The sequence below is a fragment of the Rattus norvegicus genome, chromosome 20 (assembly GCF_036323735.1).
Source record: "Rattus norvegicus strain BN/NHsdMcwi chromosome 20, GRCr8, whole genome shotgun sequence".
NCBI classification, from domain to species: Eukaryota; Metazoa; Chordata; class Mammalia; order Rodentia; family Muridae; genus Rattus; species Rattus norvegicus.
In genome coordinates, this window is record NC_086038.1 from 21,664,713 (window position 1) to 21,685,000 (window position 20,288).

General features: G+C 44.9%; 3 long non-coding RNA genes across 3 annotated transcripts in view; all 3 read right to left on the reverse strand.

Moving 5' to 3' along the window:
* Positions 1–2,318: 2,318 nt before the first annotated feature.
* LOC134483934 (uncharacterized) lies at positions 2,319–3,507 on the reverse strand. The gene is made up of 2 exons (XR_010061146.1): positions 3,162–3,507; positions 2,319–2,717 (listed from the first exon to the last, which is right to left on the reverse strand). It is a non-coding gene; the product is annotated as an uncharacterized LOC134483934 (long non-coding RNA).
* Positions 3,508–9,447: 5,940 nt separating this feature from the next.
* LOC134483797 (uncharacterized) lies at positions 9,448–10,013 on the reverse strand. Its single transcript, XR_010060825.1, has 2 exons — positions 9,838–10,013; positions 9,448–9,717 (listed from the first exon to the last, which is right to left on the reverse strand). It is a non-coding gene; the product is annotated as an uncharacterized LOC134483797 (long non-coding RNA).
* Positions 10,014–11,791: 1,778 nt separating this feature from the next.
* The window catches only part of LOC134483798 (uncharacterized), an 8,621-nt gene continuing 124 nt past the window's right edge, over positions 11,792–20,288 (reverse strand). Inside the window, exons 1-2 of the long non-coding RNA XR_010060826.1 lie at positions 20,263–20,288; positions 11,792–12,151 (exon numbers count right to left, since the gene is read on the reverse strand). The exon at positions 20,263–20,288 is cut by the window's right edge and continues 124 nt beyond it. This is a non-coding gene — a long non-coding RNA (uncharacterized LOC134483798). The remainder of the gene's footprint in view (positions 12,152–20,262) is intronic.

Consider the following 20,288-nt stretch of genomic DNA (forward strand, 5'->3'; position numbering starts at 1 on the left):
TTCCACGTGCTGGGAAAATTCTTCCAGTTTCCTTAAGAGACTCAGGCTCATCTTGCATTTTTGGCTGCAGTGTGCCGCCACCATTTGGGAACTTCTGCGGCGCTCTTACAGAGCCATCTGCCCCCTAAGCAAGGCTGATAGTCTCCTGCTCTGATAGCTGCTGGACTGAGGAGTCCTTTAGTTTTCGGCTTCCACCTGCAGTGGGGCTGAATATCCTGTTCCAGAAGTTCTTTGACTACTCGGGTGTTTCAGTATTCCTGTCCCCGAGCCCAGTGGTGGGAGACAAGGGGACAGACACATTCTCAGAGTCTCAGGAGCCCATTGGCCACTGATTGGAAGATAACATGAACCAACACTGTCTTCGTGGGTTTTTTTCCCCCAAACTCCCTTGCCTTTTTTCAACAGCAAAATGATTTTGAGTTGTTCGGGGGCAGTCAAGGGCTGGGAACTTTCCGGAAAAAGCTATTATTATTATTATTATTATTATTATTATTATTATTATTATTATTATTATTATTGTTGTTGTTGTTGTTATGTATATAGGTAAGACACTACTTTTTTAAAATAGATTTATCTTATTTATATGAGTATACACTCACTGTCTTCAGACACACTAGAATAGGGAATTGGATTCCATTGCAGAAAGTTGTGAGCCACCATGTGGTTGCTGGGAATTGAACTCAGAACCTTGAGAAGAGCAGTCAGTGCTCTTAACCACTGAGCCATTTCTGCAGCCCAAGTCACTGCTTTTTTTTTTTTTAAGATTTTTAAAATATATAGGTAAAACATTACTTCATTTTTAAAAGATATTTTTTATTATATCTTATTTCTACGAGCATACTGTAGCTGTTTTCAGACACCAGAAGAAGGCATCGGATCCCAATCTAGTACAAATGGTTGTGAGCCACTGTGCCTGGTTGCTGGGAGTCGAACTCAGGACCTCTTGGAAGAGGCTAAGCCATCTCTCCAGCCCCTGAAACTTAACTATCTTACTGCATGAGTCTAAGCTTCAAAGTTCTCTCTCTCTCTCTCTCTCTCTCTCTCTCTCTCTCTCTCTCTCTCTCTCTCTCTCTCTCTCTGTCTCTCTGACTCGGCTGTAATGAAGAATGAAGGTTACGTTCCTCAGGAGGTTCAGTGGCCATAACCGGAACAGACTGGATGAACGGCAGCCTGTGCTAATGGCTCTGGCTTCCAGCTGTGCCGGTATGGCTGCACGCCTGTCTTGGGGGAGTTTCCTCAGTCAATCAATAAGAGTGCTTGGTCATGATGGGGGTGAAAGTTCGCTGACTTCAGACCCTGAAGGCTGTGTTCCAGTTTATTCTTTGCGAGGGTGTCCTCTCTGTCAACAGTAAGGACCAACTCCTATTGACCCCGCTTGCCTCTTTATCTGTGGACCTTGGTTCTGTTGGCCGTGTCCCATGCTTCAGTTCTTACTGTGGGTTTCCATAGTGCAGAGTTCCTCAGAGAGGAGGAACTTAAAAGGTTACTCGAGGGGTTGGGGATTTAGCTCAGTGGTAGAGCGCTTGCCTAGGAAGCGCAAGGCCCTGGGTTCGGTCCCCAGCTCGGGGGGGGGGGGGGGGGGTGGGGTGGGGGAAGAAATAAGGAAAAAAGAAAAAAAAAAAGGTTACTCGATATCTGAAATGCCCGTCGCAGTAACAAGTGTTACCACCACTGCTCCATGCGTACAAATTCATTTTAAAAACTCATTTGTTTTTGGGGAGCTAATGAGATATCGTTCAAGGTGGAAATAGGTTTGAAACCTACCCAATCTAGTTCCAAGGCCTGTGTGCTTAATTATTAAGCTAGATGACCTCTTATAGTCCGGACTAGTTGGAAGGAAAGAAAGAAGACGTGAGCTGTAATTATGAGTGCCCTTTTGTCCTTTGATCTGTCTGTACCTATTTTTCAAAATCGAAATGAATGTGCCTCTAATTAAAGATTATGAATGGGTGGGATGAATGCTTATAAAGTGCTGTGATTAATATATTTGTAGTTATTAAATTATTATTATTATTATTATTATTATTGAGAGAGAGAGAGAGAGAGAGAGATATGATAACTTTGTGAAGCTGGTTCTCTACGTCTACATTTAATGGGTTCCAGGAATCAAACGTCGGTCCCAGCTTGTGCAGCTGACACCCACTGGACCGTCTCACACTGGCTCTAGGCTATCAATGTTTGAGAAAAATAACGACTACATTAAAACTCACCTTTGTCTCCAAAAGGGACCTTAGGACCTCAAATCAGTGTGTGAAACTTAATTTTAATTCCTAAACAGAAATAGTAACTTAAAAATTTATGTCAACTGAGCAACTAAGAACTTCTTTAGCTTTTATTCAGTGACACTCCTTCAAAGTACTTTAGCTGGCTAAGTGAATAATCGCATGATACAACTTTATTGCCATCTAGCGGCAGTGTGGAGCATTGCAGAAACGCTTGCCGAAATGCTGAGTTTTCTCCCCCATTTCTTGTCAGCTACTGCCTTTGTCTCTACATTAACCAGTTCTCTGAGTGGCACCTCATGACTCCCTTACCAGAAGCTTTGGCTGTACATTATGTTACTGATTGGATTTAGAACAGATTGTTTCTTTAGATTTCTCATTTCGAAGGCACCATTGATCTTGGGAAGTTGCACGACTCTTCATCTAAGAGACAAGTCTCGGAACCAGCAAATGGATGAAAGGTCCTGTCGTCAGATGATCGATGTGGGAAAACACCTGTGACATAGGATTAAGTTATTATGAGATTCTTTTTTTTTTTTTTTTTTTTTTTGGTTCTTTTTTTCGGAGCTGGGGACCGAACCCAGGGCCTTGCGCCTCCTAGGTAAGCGCTCTACCACTGAGCTAAATCCCCAACCCCTATTATGAGATTCTTTAGAGACAGAGGAAAAGGAAGAAGAATCAAATATGACTTATGTGTTGCCGTGGGGTCAAACTGTGTCAAGCATGTAGCAGCATGAACAGAAAATTTTATCATCTCACACAGTCTGTGACTCCAGAGTTTCTTAGATTCAAAGCCTGGCTTCTGGCAGTTTCTACAAGCCAGGCTGGGTCACCTGTCCAAAACAAACCCATTAAAGAGATAAATAGCATTGAAAAGCTGAAGTTTATTTACTCTGGGCACATTGAGAAGAGGAACAAACCAATAAAAGGCCCACTGACCTCAAGTCTGTCTTTGTCCTGATGGGAACTTTAGGTTTAAGTTGAGGCTCCTGGAAGCTGGCCTCAAGTCGTCAGAACTGTGTGAAATCTTCCTGGGGCTGCAAATTCCTCTTCTGGATGGTATAGGAGATTTATCTTTTTTCTTCCTCCAGCATGGATTCCTAGGAGTCTACTATTTTAATAATTGTCTGATAGCAACCCCTGCTTCTGGGCCAGGTCTCACTTTATATCCCTGGATGGTCTAGAACTCAATACATGGCTCAGGCTGGCCTTGCAACTCATTGCAGATCAACCTGTCTCTCTTCCTCACGAGTGCTGGAATAAAATGTGTGGGTCAGCGCATGAAGGCAAGTGTTTCCCTTTAAAGAACCTTCTGTCAGGACAGTTCCATGGGGCCCAGGCAATAGGGCGTGGCTTGGCTGGGAGTTCTGTCTCAAAATTCTTATTCATTTGTGGGGCTGCATGGTCTGAGAACTCTACAGGGTAGAAGGATCTGTTGCTAGACTCTCGTAGGAGGTGGGTTTGGGGGTCTCGTTTGCTGCTGTCTAGATTCTCTGTTTCTCAGCAACTAAGCCCCTTCCATGGACTTGCTTCTCCTGAGCAACAGAGATCTGGGTCACTGTGATTGGGAACTACCCAGGCTTGTCACCGATGGTCGGGTTTTCAGTAAGGCTGGCTACTACACCGCTACCAAGCCTTATCAAACAGTAGCAGTTTGCACCATTTAACGGCTTCAAGGGAGAGGAACTGATGGGCCATGACTTTGCCTTCACGGCTTTGTTCAGTCTTGCCATGCTGACTGTGACTGGCCTTATGCTGCAGTCTCATAGGGGATCTCCCTGGCTGCTCCCGTTTACTGGGAGAAGATCTTCTGTTGTGCCAGCTGCTTCAGGGGCAGATTCATTAAGTGGGAGTAGTGAGGGTGTGGGGCACATTGGTCCAGTCTGGATAGACAGGGAGCCCTGTTCTGCTTTTCTGCTTTTTTCTTTTATCATCTATCTATCTATCTATCTATCTATCTATCTATCTATCTATCTATCTATCCATCCATCCATCCATCCATCCATCCATCCATCTATCTATCTATCTATCTATCTATCTATCTATCTATCTATCTATCTATCTATCCGTAGTTCCCACGGCAGGTTGCTGCCATGCCAGTCCCATACAGAGACCGCCTCTCTTGAGACTCTCTTGCTGTGGACTCTGCTCACATTCCCAGCATCATCCCCTGTGGTTATTGCCACAATTCCCAGTATCCCATTAAAATCAAAACTCTGGAAGCTTGTAATTTATCAATCGGATTTCTATCAGTCAATCCTCACCCCACAAAGCATCCAAATAATAAACTCTGAACCAATTAATATTGATATAAACTGCCCACCTAGATAAAATAAAAATTGTCCTATAAAAATCCATCCCTTAAAAAAATCAACCCCTTATGAAATATTCATAACTACCTGTGGCCCTTTAAGGCCACTCGGATCTGGGCCGTCCTTCTCTGCCTCCATCTCTCTCCTCTCCTCCAAAACTCTGTGCCCGCCTTACTTTTTCACTGCCCAATCACAGGCCTTGCCTTATCTTGTGCCTCCCTCCCCTGCATTCAGACAGCAATCCACATCTGATACCCTCTTCAGGCCTTCCTGGATACTCGCATGCATATGACACACATAAACTCATGCAGGGGCACAGATACAAATGCATTAAAAAACAACCAAACAGGGGTTGGAGATTTAGCTCAGTGGTAGAGTGCTTGCCTAGCAAGCGCAAGGCCCTGGGTTCTGTCCTCAGCTCCGGAAAAAAAAGAAAAGAAAAGAAAAAAAAAAAAAAACCCAACCAAACTCTGAAACAAAAGGAAATAGAAACAGGACCTGGAGAGATGGCTCAGCAGTTAGGACTGCTTGCTTCTGTTCTAGAGGACTGGAGTTTGGTTTGCTGTACCCAGGTCATGCAACTCACACAGCCCATGATTCCCCCTCCAGAGGATCTGGCGCCCTCTTCTGGCTTCAGCAGGCACTTATACGCATGTGCACACGCACATGCAGGCACTTAGGTATATGCACACACACACGTGCATATGCACACACACACGTGCATATGCACACACACGTACACACAAATAAAAACAGGATCGTGTCTTCAAAAAAAATCCCCAAGAAGTTAAAACACTCAGGATGGTGACTCTATCTGGGTCATTCAACAGCTGATGTTGACAAGCCGGAAAAAGGCTGAATCCTGCCTGTGGGAGGTTCTATGCAAAGCAGTTCAGAAAGAAACCTTGACGCTTTCAACATGGCTCTGGGGTAGGAGCCAGAAATGAAAACCTTCCCTCGATTGGGACCACAGACACATTCTTGTGGTTGTTGGGACCTGACTCTATCCAAGGATTGAATAAAAGGTCAGGGAGAGAATTTAATTCAAGGTGGCCTCTGTATGGTTTTGAGCCATATTTGAGGCGCGACCTTAGCTTCTCTCTAGAGAAACTTGACTTCAGTTCAAGTGAACAGCAGTTGACAAGACTTAGTGGATGCTAAACACATGTTAATTTCAGTCATATTAAACTACAAAAAATATGTGTGGCAGAAGTAGTGAGATATATATCGCCTGGGGAGAACAGAGCAACATACCTCAGAATTAAGCCTTCGAAATTATCTACACGTAGGGGGGGAAGACAAGGAAGAGACCAAGAGGAAGTGAGGCCAATTGTGCACACTGTCACATGGGCCACCAGCACCAAAGCTAGAACAGTCTCCTTAGAGTAAGTGCTTAATGCCAGTTGCCCAGTGTTAGAGAGTGGGTATAGGCTGTGGTGTGGGGTAAAGGACAGAAATACTTTCTTATGGTCCCGAAGGCTGGGAATGTACCAGAGGCTGGTTCCAGGGAGGTCTCTCTTTCTGGATTGTAGTCAGCCTTGCATACAGGTGTGTGTGTGTGTGTGTGTGTGTGTGTGTGTGTGTGTATTGCAAACACACTAATCTTAAGGCCTTCTGAATTAAGGTTCTTCCCTTATGACCTCATGGATGTATAACTACCACTTGAGAGTCCCATCTCCAAATATCGTCATTTTGGGTTAGGGTTCAATGTGTGGACCTGGAGGGACAACGGCGCAGTCCCTCACAGTCTATCTTGCATGTTTTTGTTAAATTAATTTCCCATAGTTCCCTTTCTTCCCTTCCTTCCTCCCTCCATTTCTTCCTTCCTCCTTTCCTCCTTTCCTCCTTTCCTTCCTTTCTCTCTTCCTCCCTTCCTTCCCTCCCTACTTCCGTCTCTGTTCTCTTTTCCTTGGATTTTTTTTTTTTAAGGCGAGGTCTCCTATAGCCCAGGCTGGCCTCCCACCATTCTGTAGCCAAGAATGACAGCATACATCATCTGAACCTCTCGCCTCCACCTCCTAAATGTGGGGTTAGGGGGGTGTGCCCCTACTTGTGGCTTTAGCACCCCATTTCGGATGGCTATATCCTTTCATGTGGACTACAACTGGTCTTTTCTGTAAATGAGCCTGCCTCATCTTCTGTGGATCCTTTCTGAAGAAATTTTCCTTGTTTTCCCAGTATCCCCCTACGTTGTTTATGTATAACTTACCTGCCAGGAGAACCAAAGTGAGGGCAGAGAGCCCTGGGATGCAGCAGGGAGGTCGAGCAGCCAGAATGCTGAGGAGAGGCAGAAAGAGACAAAGGGCCTTGCTGCACCATGTGGTACAGCAGCCAGACACACTATTATTAAGAGAAAGGACCTTTCTTCCATCAGGTAGACAGACTGTCAGCTCAGAACAATGATCTCTTTTCCTAACTGATGTGACTTGGTGAAAAGTCTGTCTGTCTGTCTGTCTGTCTATCCATCTAATTTTTTATAGGGTCTTACTATGTAACCTTGGCTGGCCTTGAACTCACAGAGATCCTCCTGCCTTTGCTTTCTGAGTGCTGGGATTAAAAGTATGCTCCACCATACATGATTCTACTCTAGTTTTATTGAGGAAAGATATGCTTTCTTTATGTTTTAATTTAATAATTGAGAATTTCATAAAGTATATTTTGATCATAATTTCCCCTTCCTTAATGTCCCCCAGATTCTTCCCTAACTCCCCACTCACTCAGATTTATTTTCTTGCTCTCTCTTACAAAGCAAGCACACATACACACACACACACACACACACACACACACACACACACACACACACACACACACACCTGTGGCATCTGGCTTGTGTTGGCCAACTACTCCCAAGTATGAGGCCTGCCCTGGAGTGTGGTGGCCAGGTATAGATTGTGGTCTATAAGTAGGTGAGGGCTGGCACAAGTTTAGGCAAGGCCTGTGACTGGGCTCTGAAAAAGTAAGGCAGGCACAGAGTTTTGAAGGGAGGAGAGGGGAAAGAGAAGAGGAGAAGAGTCAAGATGGAGGCAGAGAAGGATGACCCAGATCTGTGTGACCTTAAATGGCCATGGGTAATTATGAATATTTCTTAAGGGATGGATTTTTATAGGACAGTTTATCTTATCTAGGTGGGCACTTTATATCATTACCAATTGGTTGTGAGTTTATTGTGTGGATGTTTTGTGGGATGAGAATTTTAGATATAAATCTGATTGATAAATTGCAAGCTATTTGAGTCTTGATTTTATCGGGTTGCTGGGAGCTGACACTATAACCATTAGGGGGTGGATGCTGGGAATGTGAGCAGAGGTCCGTGGCAGAGAGCCAGAAGGGCGACCGCCGCTGGTACCAGCGAATAGCTAGAATTAGCATGGTGTGGTGCCCCAGAACCAGCCGCCGCTGAGACGAATATAGCCTACTAATGCCATATGGCTCAGCCATGCCAGCTAGCGAGGGATTGTGGTTATTTTTAATATTTACCGCAACAGTCAAGTGTTTCTTTAGACTTGTTTTCTGTAATGCCTTGTGAGCTGGTAAAATCTATCACCGTCTGATGTTTAAGAGAGAATGGTGCCTACAGTTTTATTTAAAGCAGGGGCTCCAAATCTTAACAGTCAGAAACTAGTTAAACTCAAGAAAATTGAAAGTGTCTAGAGACAATTCTGTGGGAGGTAGAGGCCAGCTATACCTCATCCTGGAAGCTCCGGGGCAGCTTACGTGGTGTGCTCTGTAAATAACTTGTCAATGTTTCTTCAGTAGGGGAGAGTTTAAAAATGCTTTTGTGGGAGAGGCAGATCCGAGTCAGATCTCTTCAGTTTCAGATACTTCTTACTCTAGCCACAGCCTCGAATGCACCCCCTTTCAAAGCATACACAGGATCCATCAAGACCGGGACTCCTTCAGCACCCACCTCTGGTTCAGTAGCCTTCACACACCCCAGGCAACTTTACCTACAGTCTCCAAGTGGCTTATTGTCTCTCAACCACAGGGGACATCCCTTATGAAAGAATCTTGATAAACACAGCATCCCATCATTTAAGTCTGATTTGTCTGGTATGTTGGAGCCTGCCTAATCCAGTTCAGGCTGCTACTAGGTATTGACAAAAGGAACCTTGCTAACCTCAGCCCCTTGCAAAGGGAGATTAGAAAGTCTGAGTGGGGTCCTCTGGTATGGCCGGGGGGGTTTATTTTATTTTACCTTATTTTTGAGACAAGATGGGAACTTAATGCAGTAGTAGGATACCTACAAACCATTGGGGTGGAGAGTGTAGATTATGTGAGGAATACAAGCCTGGGTAGCAGATACTCGACTACTTATTAATGATTTTGAACCCTGCCTCTCTTCCCAAATTATCTTTTCTTTGCTCTCCTCACCCCCCACTCGGGTCTTATATCCGGTGCCGGTCTCCAAGTCCCTATAGAGCTAGGATGATCTTAACCTTCACGACCCTTCTGTGTCTATCTCCTGGGCTCTGGAGTTACAAGTGTGCCACCAGACCTGGTTTATCTGTCCCTGGGATTGCACCCAGGGCATTGTGTACACTAGTTCAGTATTCTACCATTTAACCACACTCCTGACCCCTTGAGCAATTTCTCCATTGTAGAATGTAAGAACAGCGACGGCACTGTCAGCATGGGATGGTTGAAAGGATTAAGCAATATAGTACGTATAAAGCTACTAGAATATTGGGACGAGACCCAAGTCAGCGCCATAGCGGTATCCCACGCACTGTGACCCGCTTTGAACCTGGAAAGAGTGATCTGACATTTAAACGTTTAAACATATGAGCCACACATGAGCCACATGTGTTTCCATGGGCCTTGGGTGGTCATGGAATCGAGTGTTTTGTTTTTTTGTTTTTGGTCCTTTAAAAGCCACATCTCGTTACAGAAACCACAGCAAACACCATGTATCAAGCGGAAAGGACCACTTATTTATTATCTCTCCATGTCAGGAACCATCTGGACCATTTTCTTAGAGCAGCTGTTTAGCAAATTAACTTCGGAAACGGGGACACCACGGAAGGTCTCCCGGTTAGCACATTGCACACAAGCGGGGACAGATGTAGAAAAACTTTCCCAAACAGCATTAAGCCACATTCCAGCCACGTAGAAAACCACGGTGACGGCACGCATCCTTCAGGGTGTTCGAAGAAGCCCGGGAAACGTCAGCAAAACTCTCACTGCCAAGGGAAAGACTTAGAAATGAGTCTAAGTGCAAAATGGCTTTAAAAACGTCCCCGAGAAGACTGGGAAACCATTGAGCTCCTTTCGTCCGAGACAATGGCTGTTGCTAATTATACCTTCTGATTTGTATTAAGAGGTAGCTCGTTCTCTTCCGGTCCCAACATGCTATGCCAAACCTGAGGATAAGAAGAGTTTTAGCTTCTGCTCTCAGGGACTTGATGGTTTCATTGACAAGCAGATAAACTGACCCATATAGTGTTCTCAAGGGTTGCACGGACACCACCACTGTCCCCATTATGAACTGTGTAAGTGTGCCAGCTTCCGTTCTCCTAAACATTGGCTTCTTGTTGGATATTTGGTTTACTGTGCATCTTTCTTTTTCCTTTAAGATTTATTTCATTTTGGGGGCTAGCGAGGAGTCTTTTGGTTAAGGGCATTTGCTGCTCTTGTAGAGGACCTAAGTTTGGTTCTGAGGAACCAGTATGCGCACATGAGTACAGTTCTCACAGGAGCCAGGTGAGGGTGTCCAATCCCTCAGGGGGGGGGGGAGAGTTATGGCTGCATGTAAACTGGTGCTGATTTGGGTGTAGGCACCAAACTCAGCTCCTTAACCACCAAGCTATCTCTCCGGACCTTGAGACAGTCTTATGTAGCCCAGGATGACCCCCCAGCTCTCTATGGATGACTGATCTACTGACCTCTACTTCTCAGGTTCTGGGATCAGAGCTGTACACCCATGTAGGCAGCTGACAGCTCCATTATTGCCCATGGAGACTCTCTTTCAGTGTTTATCATTCGTCAGCATGCACACTCTAATGCCTGTTTCACAAAGAGGCTGTTACAATTACATCAGCTGCTCTCTGTGGAGTGGAATACAGTGTGGTGGGTTTGAAGTGTTCAGTTAAAGTGCAGCTGCTAGCTAACAATATTGTTACTGTCATAGACTGTGAAGTAAAGAGAAAAGTCCCATTTTCCTGGCCCCACTGGCTGTGAGGACAAAGAGTACTTTTATTTGATAGGACAGTAGGATGTTGGTTTTAGGTTTGCAGTTTTCCCCCATTCTCTCTCTCTCCTCTCTCTTTCCCCATACAGATACATATGTGTGTACACACACACACACACACACACACACACACACACACACACACACACACATCCATACATCCATACTGTGGTGATTTGAATATGCTTGGCCCAGGGAGCGACACTATTAGGAGGTGTGGCCTTGTTGGAGTAGGTGTTTCCTTGTTGGAGGAAGTTTGCCATTATGGGCATGGGCTTTAAGACCCTTATCCTAGCTTCCTGAGAATCAGTCTTCTCCTAGTGGCCTTCAGATGAAGATGTAGAACTCTCAGCTCCTCTTGCACCATGCCTGCCTGGCTGCTGCCATGCTCCCACCTTAATGATAATAGACTGAACCTCTGAACCTGTAAGCCAGCCCCAATGAAATGTTGACCTTAAAAGAGTTGCCTTGGTCATGGTGTCTCTTTGCAGCAATGCAAACCCTAAGACAGACAGACAGATAGACAGACACACATATCTATCTATCCATCCATCCATCCATCCATCCATCCATCCATCCATCTATCTATCTATCTATCTATCTATCTATCTATCTATCTATCTATCTATCTATCTATTTTATGATGGGATGGGAGAAGTTCTAAGAGAAAAGATTTCTATGTGGTCTTCAGTTAATCATCTCCCATGAACCCTCATTCCTTCAGCTCCTTCACCTACCCCCTCACTGCCCCCATATAAGCCTTTCCCCCCAGAGCACACCCTTCCTCCACCTGTCTTTTAAAGTATTCATGCTGTCATAACCATTGGGGCACAGCAGGCGCACCTTATAGTGCTCATGGGAGGTCAGAAGATGGTTTTGTGAAATAGATTCTCTTCTTTTTTCCTTTTTGTGAGGTCTGGGGCTTGAACTCAGGTAATGAGGTTTGCACCACAAGTCCTTTACCTTCTGGGGCATCTCACTGGTCCACCACCAATCCATTTTAAAGGACCAGGGCCCAGGGTCATGTAGCCAGCAGGGTTAAAAAGAAAAGACCATTGTTCTCTCTCTTTTCTTAAAAAATGTTTATTATTAGTGTGGGGGAGGGAGAGGGGAAGAGGGATGGAAAGGTGAGTGGGGTGGGGGCATACACATGCTATTGGTGTGTGGGAGTCAGAGGATAACCTTGTGGAGTTGGTTCTCTCCTGCATTCCTGTAGGTTCCAGGGATCTGATTCCCGTTGTCGCCTTGGGTGGCAATCACCTTTACCAGCAGAGCCCTCTCGCCTGCCCATTCCATTGCTCTTTCTAGGTTATCGCTCGCCCTTGAGAAGCAGCATAGGCTTTTAGTCCAGTTCAGTGCCCTGAAGCCAGGGAGCCTGGGTTCAAATTTCACACGACTTCCAAGTCCTATATTTATGGATGGTTTTCCTGTGAGAAGAGGAAGCTAACAATTAAAATTCTCCATGGCCGATCCTCTCATTTATGAAATGGAGATACGTGAAGGATTAAATGATTTACATTAGGTGCTCACAATAATGACTGTCTACTGTGAAGAGATGAGGTCATAGCCTGAGCCGTTCTCCTATTGGTCAATGCATGTGTCAGAGTAGACAGCTCAGTGATTATTTGCTCATTGAGCTTTTTCTCACTACATTTATTTACTTGGGTGTGTATGTGTATGGGCACATGTGTTATGGTACATATGTGTTATGGCACGCATGTGGAGGGCAGTGGTCAAGTGGCCAAAGCCAGTGCTTTGCTTCCATCAAATGGGTCCTGGAGAGTGGAGGAGACTTTCTCCTGTGAGTCTTCTTGATTCTGTTGTTTGGACACATCCCTGGTTTGCTTTGTAGCCTTGGCTGGTACTCACTTGAGCTGCGAGAGTGCTGGGGTTACAGGTGTGAGCCACCACCCCCAATATTGGGCCTCTGTAAGGAAGTAGGCTTGGTTTGTCCCAAGGCCCTTGCCCAGGCTGGGATCTATACAGAGGGGCATGGTTAATGGCTTGAATAGTGGGTCCCTTAGCTAAAGACCTTAGAGACAAGAAAGGCTCAGGAGAAATGTGTTTGTTTCTTCCATCCCAACCACCATGGGCCGCTCCTTTGATTTATCCATACACTGACTTGGCAATCTTTTAGAATCTGACCTGCCTCTAAGTAGAACGACGTTGAACTGCACCATTGGGGATGGGGGGGGGGAGAGGATATCACAGAACCTGGCTTTTATCCATGCTGCTTGTGTTTTAAATTAAGGAACTTTAAAACAAACAAACAAACAAACAAAACCCAAATTAAGGGTTGGGGATTTAGTTTGGTGGTAGGCACAAGGTCCTGGGTTTAGTCCCCAACTCCAGAAAAACAAAACAAAAAACCAAAACCCAAATTAAGGAACTTTTAGGATCACAAGGACAAGTTATCCCATGGACATAGATGTTTATTGTCATTAAGAATGGGCAAGTCTATATTTGAAAAAATACACTTCTTTTCCCCCATTATTGAGAGAGAGAGAGAGAGAGTGTGTGTGTGTGTGTGTGTGTGTGTGTGTGTGTGTGTAGGCCGTGTTGCATGTGGAAGTCAGAGGATAACTTTGAGAGTTGTTCTTTCTTTTTCAACATGCAGGGTTTTGGGTTCAAGCTCGTCATCAGTTTTGTGGCAAGCGCCATTCTCTGCTGATCCTTCTTGCCAATGTGATACCAATTTGTCTTAAAGAAGCTGGCCGACCCATCCTTCTGACCAATGTGCGTCCCACCCGAATGCAGAATACCTTAAGTTTAATCTCTGCCACTTCACAGCTTCATGTCATGCCAGACTTACAATTCCCAGTGATTTGTTGAGATAAAATTAAAACACTGAATGATTTTTTTTTTAAAAAAAAAAAGCTCTTGGTAAATGGTAGTAACAAGGAAACAGCTGAAAGAGTCAAAACCACCAAATTATTCTGATTTGATAATGTAAGTATTTTGTAAAACAAAACCCATTTGTGGTAAAATTGTACATAAATACCCATGCCAGGGCTTCATGTGTGATTGGTAAACACGCTACCAAGTGAGCTGCATCCCTACCCATCTCTCCTGTGGTGTTCTTTAAGTCTTTATGCTTTAAGTCTTTTATTTCAATAGCCTATGACACTCGTACTACAATCTGTTCTACATGTGATTGCCTTTGTTTGTTTGTTTGTTTGTTTGTTTGATTCTGTGGTGCTTTGGATAAAAATGGTCCCTCTAGGTCTATAGGGAGTGATATTATTAGGAGGTATGGACTTGTAGGAGTAGGTGTGACCTTGTTGGAGGAAGTGCGTCACTGAGGGTGGGCTTTGAAATTGAAGATGGGCAAGCCAGGCCCACTGTCACTCTCCAGTCCTGATGTCTTCCTATCTGAATCAGAGGAATTCTTAGGAATTCAATGATAAATCTGATGGTTTGACTATTAACCTTGCTGGGTCTAGAATCATTGAGGGGACGAAGCTGTCCATGAGGGATTATTTAGATTAGGTTAATTGAGTGGGGAGAGCCACCGGAATTATTATCTGAACCATTCCACAGCTATGGCCGGAACTGAACAAAAAGAAGAACAGGAGCTGAGTATATTCATCTCTCTTTGCTTCCTGGCTGTGGAAACAAAGTAACCAGCTGCCTCAGGCTCCTGTTGCCACTCCTGACTGTGGATACAAAGTGACTAGCTGCCTCAAGCTCTCCTGCCCACACCTCCACAGCACGATGGACTGGAACTTCAAACTGTGAGCCCAAGTCAACTTACTCTCTTCTTCAAGTTGCCTTTATAGGGTGTTTCATCACAGCAAGACAGATAACTTATACAGTAACCAAGAGCAGTTGTGGTAAGAGATGTCAGTGGCCCAGAAGAGGGAAAAAGCAACAACACCACCGGAGAGGGAAGATCCTGTAAGAAGTGTTAGGCTTGGTGATGTGTCCAAGAGGTGGTTGTTGAGAGGACAGTTAGTTAGAGCCAGGCTGACTCCATGACAGGCTGCAAATTAGCAGTTTGGGAGACTGGGTCTAGCTTTCTGTTTCCCAGAACTGGAAAAGTTCAAAACAAGTCAATTCTAGGAAAAAAATAAAAAAAACCCCACCCCTCAGGGGCAGCCAATCAGAAAGTCGCACTGTAAGACTCAACCTGAGTCTTAACTACCGGGAGATTCCTGTGAATGAGATGTGAAACCAGAGATCGATGCAAAAGCAAGAGGGTTATTATTCCAGCGAGCTGGGGTCTGCCTACATTGGGAAAAGAGGCGACACAGAGCTGGTTTGAATCATGGTTCAATTCCTCCCCGTGGTTGACCACTCTGGTTTCTACCCTGATGAGACCTTTAATTGTTTTACTTTTGCTTCTGACCTTTGGACCCTGCATTTTAAATTGCTTTGTATCCTTTGTTGAAGATCGCATTAATACAGTGCAAATAATGGTGCTTAGACACCAGTACCAGGCTACATGGCCGAAGAAACTGGGTGATTTCATGATTGAAACACTCACAGGAAAAAGGGGGGAAATGAAAGAAAAGGGCTAGTAATTTTCCACCAGCTTCAGGGCGCCAAACAGCCCCTCCCATCCAGGAGGGAATGTCCCAATCTTAACTGGCCCAGTTCTTGGAACGTCTCCAAGATGCCAGGCAGCCCTTTCCTCCCAGGCAGGGCTGTCCCAACTTTATCTAGAGGAATATAGATCAAGGGCCTTGATGTTGCCCGAGTCAGCAGCAACCTAAAGGTCAACTGAGCTCACCAATGCTTGTATGCCCAATCACCATCGCTGTAACTCACCCTTTACTAAATGTATCAAAAGTATACTAATGGATTATTTGGGGTCAACTTTCTTCCTGATGTAGGCAGACCCCAGCTCGCTGGAATAATAATCCTCTTGCTTTTGCATTGATCTCTGGTCTCATGTCTCATTCACCAGAGTCTCCCAGTAGTAAGTAGTAAGACTCAGGTCGAGTCTTACAGCACCTCCACCTAGCCTGGGCCAACCTCATGGGCAGACAGCCAGGAGCTGTAAAGCTGCCCCACAAGCTAGCTTGAGCCAAGTATATTTAATCAGAAAAAGCCCCTCAAATCCCCCCAAAGCCTTAACCAATCATGAAGGCACCCATACTGGAGATAGAACCAACCAATCAAGGGAAAGAAAGGTAAAAGTGCCCCACTCCTACCCTAAGGGGCTTTACATTGACCCTGCAAAGTCCACATCTGTCTTCCATCCTGAAGTATGCTGGACCCCTGCATGCAGGTTCTCTGCAGAATAAATGCCCTTTGCATTTATTGTGTACTGTTTGTATCTGGGCTACATCGAGAATCATGGGTCCACCCTTAAAAAATACAAGGTATCAACAAACCCCTTCTAGTTGATTTATTCCTTTCCTCTAGCCACTTAGATGGGCAGAAAACTCACCTGTTTCTCTCCTTTGTAACTTTGCATTAAGCAAACTCGGGCTCTAAGTCATCTATGCTGGGTTCATCTCACCTCAAAATTTTCATGTATCATGTATTTTTTCCTGTGGAAATGTGAACAAAGGTCTGCTTATCATACACAGACTATTAATAGCAGACTGAAGAAATGATTCTGCCCAAGTCTGGCTGAGTGAACCCGTGAGTTAATTTGGGTAGTTTATAGACATAAAGGCAAGGTGTGACTTAAAAGCAGATGCATCATCAAGAAGCCCACCACAGTGCAGGCAGTGACTCAGAAAGACTCCACCTTGGAGCTGTCTGTTCCCCTTGCAGGCATCTGGGCAAGCAGGAGAGACTCTCCTTCCACATTGTGAATTTCAGGAACTTCCTGAGCTTTGTAAGTGTGGTTTACTTCCTGAGCTTTGTACTTTCCACTTCCTGAATCTTATAAGCACATTTTTTTCCCTCCAAGAGGGAAATGCTTCAAATAGAAACATTGGTCTAATGAGATTCTCTTTTATGACTGGATTACTAGCCATGGGTAGAAAATGATGGTGTTGTTTACAGTTCTTGCCCGACCGAGCAAACAGCTTAGTGCTTTCTCCAAGAAGATGCTGATGAGCATTTTGAACTAATTTCTTTCAAACATTTTGCAAGAATTCTGTTTTTTCTCTTCACTTGAGACAATAACACTTTTTATTTATTTTGATACAGGGTCCCCCTATAAAGTCTTGGCTGGCCTGGAACTCACTATGCAGACCAAATTGCCCTTGAACTCCCAGAGTTCTGCTTGACTCTACCTTTTAAGTGCTGGGATTAAAGACATACATCACCACCTTGTAGGAAATCTTCACTGCCATTGGATGCATTTCTCGGTTTCCCAGTCATTGGTAAAATTCTGTGTGTTCAGCGTGCCAACAATGTATTCAAAACACTCCTCCTTTTAATTGACTTGTTGGACCAGGAAAAAAACTTGAGTGGTCCATCCACTCATATCTCTATGGCAAGGAACTGATGAGAACACCAAGGTCTTCTGCATATAAGTTTTTCCCTCCTGCCTTGTGGTAAGACCTTTTCTTTTTTTTTTTCTTTTCTTTTTTTTCGGAGCTGGGGACCGAACCCAGGGCCTTGCGCTTCCTAGGCAAGCGCTCTACCACTGAGCTAAATCCCCAACCCCAGGTAAGACCTTTTCTTGCTGTGCAGTGGATTTTTCTCACTTTGGTCTTGGAATTTCCACCTGGGGTTTGACCACCGGGTAGGCTGGGTGGATACCGTGCTTTCTTCCAGGGTCCACCTTTGCACCAGGGTCTTTGATATTTTTGCAGTTTTGAGCCTTGGCCTTCGGTCTCTCCCACCGGCTTCTTGGATTTTATTCTTCCTCAGTGTTTCATGGGTATTCTTTGAGCAGGGCTCTGTCTGGGAGGAAGCATTCCATCTTTCAGACGGAGCTCTGACTTTGGACGTGCAGCTTTCCAGCTGTTGACAGTTGCAGCCCGAATCACAGTGCCCCCAGCCTGGGATAATTTTCTCTGCTTCTGTGGGTTTCCAGTTATCTTGTAGTTCCGGCATTGTTTCAGGCGTCGTTTTTCAATCCAGCAACCTCCTTCTCGTCATTCTGTGTCTTAGATGTGAATTCCATTCCGCTTCTTTAAAACAAAGCCAACCTCGTCAATTTCTTTTTTTCTTTCTTTCTTCAGTTGGCAGTGTTGAGATGGCCAGGGATCCTCGCAGCTGCTTTTCAATATGTCATTACTCAGCCCTGGATGTAATTTTAGAATGTTGTGTGTTCCTGACTGTGGCACACACTGTCCCGATGGTAGTACATGTGAAAGTGGGAATGATCCACCGAAAAAATCTGTGACATTTGCACAATGTTTTTCGGGGTCTTTAACTCTGTGGCCACCAAAAAGGCTGGCTGGGCATTATAAATTACAGTTTAAAGTCAACTTTCATAAAGGTGGATAATTTCCCAGTGTTCACAAACTGGGAGAAAGGAGCCAGGGTTTGAACTTACGGCCCAGTATTGGCTTATAGAATCTTATATTTTATCTTATCTTATAGAATCTTATATTTTCAATACTCTTTCCATTTTGGGCCAGGGTGGACACCATGGGTTTCAGGACAATGTAATATTGATCAGAGTGTCACTGGAGTATCGATTTCTTCTCCTTAATTCAAACTTCCTTTTTCTCCAAGGCTCCCCCTCGGAGAGCAGTGTGCCTTCCAGTTGCTCTCAGCTAACATTTCCCTTCAGAGGAGAAGCTAGCTTGCATCTCCCTCGCTCCTCCTCGTCCTTAGCTGGTTGACTATCTGTCTCTGAAGCAGTGAGTGTAATCAGAGGCTTGAAATGCTGTGTTTGGGCAGGCCTGAATCGTGTGACTTTCCCCGAAGCCAGTGATGCCATCACTCTTGTTTAAATTACAGGGAAGGAGTGAGAAGGCAGTTCCCAGAAGAAAATTGAGCATTGTTACCAGAATGCTTACTGGGCACACATGACAGGGCACCCCTATGGGCTGGATTACAAGTTGCAATAATGGGCTCCCCCTTTTCTTAAGCTTCCAATTGCATTTGGCCAATGGAGAGTCCTGGCAGATTGAAGTCAAGGAGAAGAGTGGGGGAGGGCATTACCTTCCCTAACCCCCAGCTTTTTTCCTGTAAGGCCGTCCTATGTCCCTAAAGCTCACAGCTCCTATCAGACAGTCCTCTGCATACTTCAACCTGTTCCCCTTTGGGGAGCGGTGTGACGGTCCTTGTGCCCACAGACCTCCAGACCCAGTGGCACTAGGAATGTCAAACACGCTGCTGGATTCCCTTTCCAAAGGGAAAGATGAAAACCTGTCCTGCCATGCCGAAAGCTGGGAACTGGAAATAATTAACAGCCTGGTTAACAGACCCTCATTGCTAAGGGCTCCCCAAGCTCCCACAGTTAGGACCAGAGATAACTAATTATTGAATGACCTTTACTTTATCTGTAAAGCCAGAGGCTCCCCCAAGTTGTCACAACCAGGCAGAGGTGGCTAATAGCCCAATGACCTCTGAACTATCTGTATGACAGAGACCAGGTCAGACTCTTCCTTAGGACCTCAGGTCTCCAATCTCAAGAACCCATCTTCTTGGAAGAAATGATGTGTGCCCTGAGTCATGTTTTGATGTAATCCTAGTGCACTGGGGATTGTATTATATCAGGAAGCTTAAAAAAAAAGTTTATTTATTTATTTATATGAGGACACCGTAGCTGCCTTCAGACACACCAGAAGAGGGCATCGGATCCCATTACAGATGGTTGTGAGCCACCATGTGGTTGCTGGGATTTGAACCCAGGACCTCTGGAAGAGCAGTCAGTGCTCTAACTGCTGAGCCATCTCTCCAGCCCTACTTCTCTTATGTTAAAGACTTTTTATTTTGTAAATGAAATTATAAGGGTAGAAGTGCCTTTTTAAAAAAATGTTGGGGTTGGGGATTTAGCTCAGTGGTAGAGCGCTTGCCTAGCAAGCACAAGGCCCTGGGTTCGGTCCCCAGCTCCGAAAAAAAGAAAAGAAAAGAAAAAAAATGTTAAGATTACTTATCTGTATGTGTGCATGTATGTGCACATGTGTGTGTGTGGAGGGAGGCAGGATAGGCCAGAAGGCACTAGATCCCCTGGAGCTGGAGTTACAAGCAGCTGTGAGCTGCCCAACATGGATGCTGGGATGTGAACTGGGGTCCTCTGCAAGAGTAGCAAGTGAAAACCGTTTTCAATAACCACTGAGCCAATCTCTCCAGCGCCTGAGTTGGTTTTTGTGAAGGAAATGATAGGTTTCATTTAGATTTGGGATGAGAACGGAGGGCTGATATGGTAAAACACAAGGTTATAGGCATTCTGGCCCTGAGATGATATCTCTAACATCCTGTTTGAAATGACTTTTAGAAAACAGACATGAATCTGTAGGCAATTTGGGCATTGTTGACGTGTTGAAATTTCCCGACTCCCACTCAGACCTGCTTTCTCTTCTTAGTTCCCTAATTTCTCCATTTTACTGCAACTTCATTGAAGTCAGCCTTGTGAGACTTCTGACTAGTATTAGCCTAATTGTGAAGTGAGCTGCTCGAGAGATAATGAGCTCAGCATCGCTGAGGGAACAGAGCTTATTATCTTGAGACTCACCAGTTTGCCAGGATGTCTAGTGATTA